Consider the following 6,000-nt stretch of genomic DNA (forward strand, 5'->3'; position numbering starts at 1 on the left):
TTGTTAAATTTACAACACTATTTTATGAGGTTAATATAATTTATTAGGTTTAGTTTTTTTTTTTTTTATAACTAATTGCACTGAATTAACATCTTTAACAGCCAACTTAACTGAACTGAAAAAAAACTGAAAAAGAAAATCAGATGTAGTATTTTGTTGTAATATGGTCACTGTTTGTTTTATTATTTATATTTATTTAATTTTTAATATTTTGATTAAAAAAATTTAAATAACATAGATAAGAACAAAGATAATATGGTTTTATTATTTCATGTTTTAATGAGGTCATTGGTATTTTTTTGTTCTATTTTTTTATAGCCCTGATAAAAACTGAAAAATAAACCTTTAAATTTACTATTTCATGCTGGTGCAAGGTTTTTAATGATATATGTTTGAGCTGCTAAATATTACCTCTTTTATTTTTTTTTCATGGGCTGCTTCTGTAATGATTGCCAATCAGTCTACTGTATCAGCCAGCACACATTACACTGTTTACATTGTGTAAATATCATCCCTTATGAATTGTTTACAAATGTTTGTGACAGTTGCATAACAGCGCATGGAGTCATGATTACATGAAGCATGGTTTGTTTCATAGAGTTTATATTAGCAGAGAAGGGAATTGAAGCTTGCCTAGACTCTTTTATGAACACGTGTTCAATATTGGTATTTCTTAACCTCTGTATAAAGCCTTGAATCTGCGCATTGGGTTTTTGTACTTTCCCCAGAGTGAAAAAATATGAGGTTATGTTGTTACCCAAGGCAATAATAATGCTGAGATACAATGTAGAGATTGAGAAAAATATGGCTTTAATTATTTTCCATTAACCCTGGTTTATTTCACAGCTAATTGAATGCAGATTCAGAAATAGAACATGCTGGAGGCTAAACTAAAGCCTCGCTATATCTCCTCAACACAAATAATTCAATACGCCTCACTGTGTTGTCTCCTACAAGCGTTCAGACAAGGCCAAGTAATAATGCAACCAAGAACCACTCTCACTTACAAGACTCATAACTTGCATCAGTGAAAACCAAATGTGTGCCAATTATTTCATAATGTGAGATGTAAAAAATAGAAGTATGCTCTTTTGGTGCATACTTTTCAAAAAGGTTGGCTTAGTAAATACCTCTCACAAAAATTAACCATGGTTTTATTATAGAAAAAGTGTAGTAACTGTTGTACCATTTATTTTTATTTTATTTTTTGGTAGTAAAACCATGGTTAATTTTTGTAAGGGAAAAAGTAGTTTTATGTAACATCACACTTTCATTGAAAGTATACAGTTTGTGTATTTTCACTCTTATGGTGTGTGCACACATAAAGCAAATTTAATAGTTTGCGTATGTAGATTACAGCTGCAAAAACTTGAATAGACATGAATTTGCACTGGGCGACACAAATTGGGTGAAGCGAACATTAAAGTTCACAAGAAGCATTGTCGTGCAAACTAATCAACCTGTTGTATCAGAAAATGGAGGAGAGCATTCCGCAATGTTTTTGTTCACACAAGTGACACAAAAAACATCCTGCGAGTATTCAGAGTGATAACGCGATGCAAATATTTGCTTTTCGTGTGCACACACCAAAACATTGAAAATGCCTATGCATACACCATAACAATGAAATTCTCTTTGCGTTATATACTAAATATGAGTGCCATTTAAAGAAATTTTGCACAAACACACCTTTAAGCAAAACATTTATACTATATAATATAACTTTTAACTTTTTTTGCATTCACATATAGTTCCACCATCTACCACCAGGGGAAACATGACCCTCTTATTTTGTGTTTTTCTGTATTTGACATTTTAACTTTTTAACATTAAAACAATTACAAAACAATGTTACTTTTTATGTAAATTAATACCTTAAGAGTGCTTTTGAAAAAAAAAATTCCCTCACCAGTTGAACCTGTGAGCTCCAGGACAGAATTTTCTCCTCTACATAAAAACAAATACAACTAAGATTTATTCTGGTTTATCAGCAGCGTTTTGCAGCTTCGGAAGCAAAAACTAAAAAAACTAAAAACTTGCAATCTGTACGTTACTGATAATCATAAAACACGCACACGCACACACACACACACACACACACACACACACTAGTCTAGCATTACCCATAATGCTTTGGAAACTTTAAATATACTCCTTTCTCTACCAACATTAGAAGATAGAGGTAACACTTTTGTTATTTGAAAAAGTTACTCTGACATTATGGTCTAAATCTAAAATGTTACTACTCATTACTCAATAATAGTTATCTGATTATGTAACATACTTCTGGATTGCAAACATCCGTGGATTCGGCTCCACCCTCTGCCCCTTAAAAGCCAGCAAATAAATACACACAAAGAGGCTCAATCTGCCAGGCTTTGCATATAGAGTCAATTATTCAGACTGAAAGGTCTGACATGGCGGCACATGCCTTCCCTTTTGTTTTTTCCTGCACGCAACATGAGACAAGTAGGGTATTTTTATCCTGCTTTGGATCTTTCCTCTGGAGCAGATGAGGCTCCATCTATAATTCATACACAGCCTGCAGATGAAACAGAATCATCCCTAGTTTTGAGGTCACACATTGTTCCTTCATGCGCATTGTTGCAGAGGAGAAATCAAGACCTGGTCTAACAATATACCAGGGATAGTTTGACGTCCGGTTCGGTTCCGGACAATGTCACGAGCATAGATTTTTCATCGTTGCTTGCTTCGGCTTGCTTGTTTTTGTTTCTGACTTGAATACATTACTTTTGTCTATGGCTTTGGAGAGATGGTGCGGATAGAGTGTGGAGACATTGAAGACATGTGAAAGACCGTCAGTATATATTTGATGCTCCTGTCTCACAGCTCAACAGGGGTTCCGTCTATCTTCACATTCTCATCTCCTTTACACTCTCAAGATAAGTGATGCCCAGTTCCTCTCAGGGTGACATAAATCAACTTGAAGAAAGCACTCTGGGAGCTGGACGTGGTACACACTCTTTAGATGAGACTGCCTCCTGACAGTTGGTACCGCTACAGTTGGAAATGTTGACTATATTGTGTTTTTATTCGACTTGAAAGCTGTAAGAGAGCTTAAATGTGTCTCCTTGTTTAGCATGCAGACAGTGTGCAAATTATGCAATTTTCAGGGGAATAAACAAGGATGCTTATGTACAGTATATATGTGTGTGTGTGTGTGTGTGTGTACTGAATAAAAGTGTTTAAACTAGTCTGTCTATTCACCTAAGAGCTTCTGTATTGTTATTATAACCACAAAGCAACTTGTTGTAACACATTTGCATAACAAAAACTGTTACAAAGCAGCACAGTTTGAGGATTATGCAAATTAAAACTTATATTTAAGCCTATATACAAACACTCTATATAGTTTATCCTGTTTATATATAGTTTTGTCATTACATTCATTGCTGAAATGTAGTTCATAGTTGTCTAGTTATTGTCTTTCCACAAGCTCTCTTTCACAAACACACACACACACAGAGAAAGTTACAGCCTTGGAAGGAAAGTAGTCAGAGGATGGTTTTTAATTGAGGAGCCACAAGGGAGCTCACACACACACTTTCAGATCCTGTTTAACTAGGTCAGCGCACAAATGCCATCTGTGGAGATTTCAGTTTGCATATGACGACTCGTGTCCCATCACAGTTCTGCTGTCATAGAGTAAAGAGTATAGGCTACTTTACATAACTGTGCAGGCTATGACCTGTTAAGCAAGAAAATGTTTGTTGTCCAGTGCATTCACACTGCAGAATCCATATTATGTATTCATATTGCCGTCTGAGGTTTCCTCCGCATTTGAAGCATGCCGTGCCGTCATCACGACGTCTTCGCAAATCCCTGCCAGAGCTGTTGCAGCAGTCAATGTTTATCTGGGCTTATTTTTGTGGCCTCCAAACCTAAGTATGCAAACAGCAACTAGTCTGAATCCTTCAGCCATGAAATTACCAGCCTTTCCTCATGTAGCTTACTCAGCAGCTAACTGAAAATGGTCTCTGTAATATAAATGCTTCATTTTAAAGCCAGGCTGCCGTGGTCACTGTTGCGATAGATATTGTGTGAGCTGCTGCCAAGGCTTAATGAAAAATGAATGACAGTATGATCAAATAACAGGGCTTCAAACTGTATCATTATTAATATAGAGCAAGATGCAGTGGATCTTTCTCAGCAGCTTTGCCCCAAATGCAATACAATGCAGAAACAAACATAATTTAAGAACTGAATCACTTTCAGATTATACGTTTGAATTTAAACTCAATTTTGTTACGCTTCACAGGATGTTGAAATGGAATTTGAAATGACTGGAAGGGGAATTTAGTGAATTGCTGAAATTCAAAGAATTTTAAAAGTCGCACAACAGAGACATTTACCGTATTTTTCGGACTATAAGTCGCACCTGAGTATAAGTCGCATCAGTCAAAAAAAATACGTCATGATGAGGAAAAAAGCATATGTAAGTCGCATCGGACTATAAGTCGCATTTATTTAGAACCAAGAACCAAGAGAAAACATTACCGTCTCCAGCCGCGAGAGGGCGCTCTATGTTTATTAGGGGTAGACTACAGGAGCACTGAGCAGCATAGAGCGCCCTCTCGCGGCTGTAGACAGTAATGTTTTCTCTTGGTTCATTTCTCTCGGTTCATGTCAAATTAATTTTGATAAATAAGTCGCACCTGACTATAAGTCGCAGCACCAGCCAAACTATGAAAAAAAGTGCGACGTATGTGCTGATGGTATGAATATTAGCAAGTCTGTGTGAAACTATTTGTTTCAGACTCAAATTTAAATTCTGTTTCCTGCATTTTACATCATTTCAAATTTCAGAATTAAATTGTAATTTAAATGGCTTTCTCCAGCTTTCTCCATTCTATTATTAATCATTCACTGCTAAAATGTAAAGCTTTTCAGAGGACTATCAGTATGCACAGTTTACAGAAGGATATACGCACACACTGACCTACACAAGAAGTAGCCTCATCTCATTATGGCCAGAGCTGGCAGCCTGCCAGCAGAGTGCTCCTCTTCAATCTTCATCCTCCATCTCCTCTGTGATGGACAAGGAGGGCAAGACAAGAGATGATGGGAGCAGGGAGAATAAGAAGTGTTCCCCTCCTCTCCAAAACTCATGCATCACGCTTTCCCAACAATGCCCCATTCTGCATAATCGCAAGAAGCCCTTTGATAGATTTTGTTTGTGTAGCCACGCTTGGTGCTTTAGACAGGGATGCATGAAATCTGATCCACAAGTCAATGACATCCCCATCCCACTGAAAGTCCCCTCCGGGTTGCCCTGTTTAAACATGCAAAACAGGCTTCTTCCTGCCAAATGGCCTGTCACACAAATTTCTGCCTGTGTTTGTATTTTCATACCATTAAGTCTGGAAGTGTGCAACATTTGCTTGTTTAAGTTGCCGGTTCCCTCAGGGTGGGAAGTAGCAGTCCTCAAACAATACCAAGCGCTTTAGGGTCAGAGAATATGTTTTATAATGAGTAGAATGCGTATTTTAGTATTTTGTTGGAATGGATTTGAAAGCAACCCACTCATTTCTGTTCATGATGCATATTGAGATAATACTGGCAATTATCCAGTAGCTAAACAATATTGTCATTTCCTATACTCTCCAGTTATATGCACCATTTTCACTGCATAATGTGAAGACACGTGTGGGTCTAATGAAGGAGCTGGGCAAAAAAGCCTCTAGATGAGAAGACTCTTAACTATTGATTGGCTACTGCGACCTAATGAATCAATAGTTTGTTTCTTCACTGTACATTATGCAAAACAACTTCCTCATTCTTGATGAGTACCATTAGTATGGAAATCATTCAGCAGTTTGAAATGAACACATTGCTTGTCTAATGTTAAGGTTAAAAGTAACACTAGCTATACAGTTCAAATTAAATCAGCTAATGCAATAGGTATCATTAACTAACTTTAACAACGCTTTTACTGCATTTTTCAATCAAAGTTAATATTAATGTTAATATAACATTTCA

Source organism: Carassius auratus, unplaced genomic scaffold (genome assembly GCF_003368295.1).
Source record: "Carassius auratus strain Wakin unplaced genomic scaffold, ASM336829v1 scaf_tig00011396, whole genome shotgun sequence".
NCBI classification, from domain to species: Eukaryota; Metazoa; Chordata; class Actinopteri; order Cypriniformes; family Cyprinidae; genus Carassius; species Carassius auratus.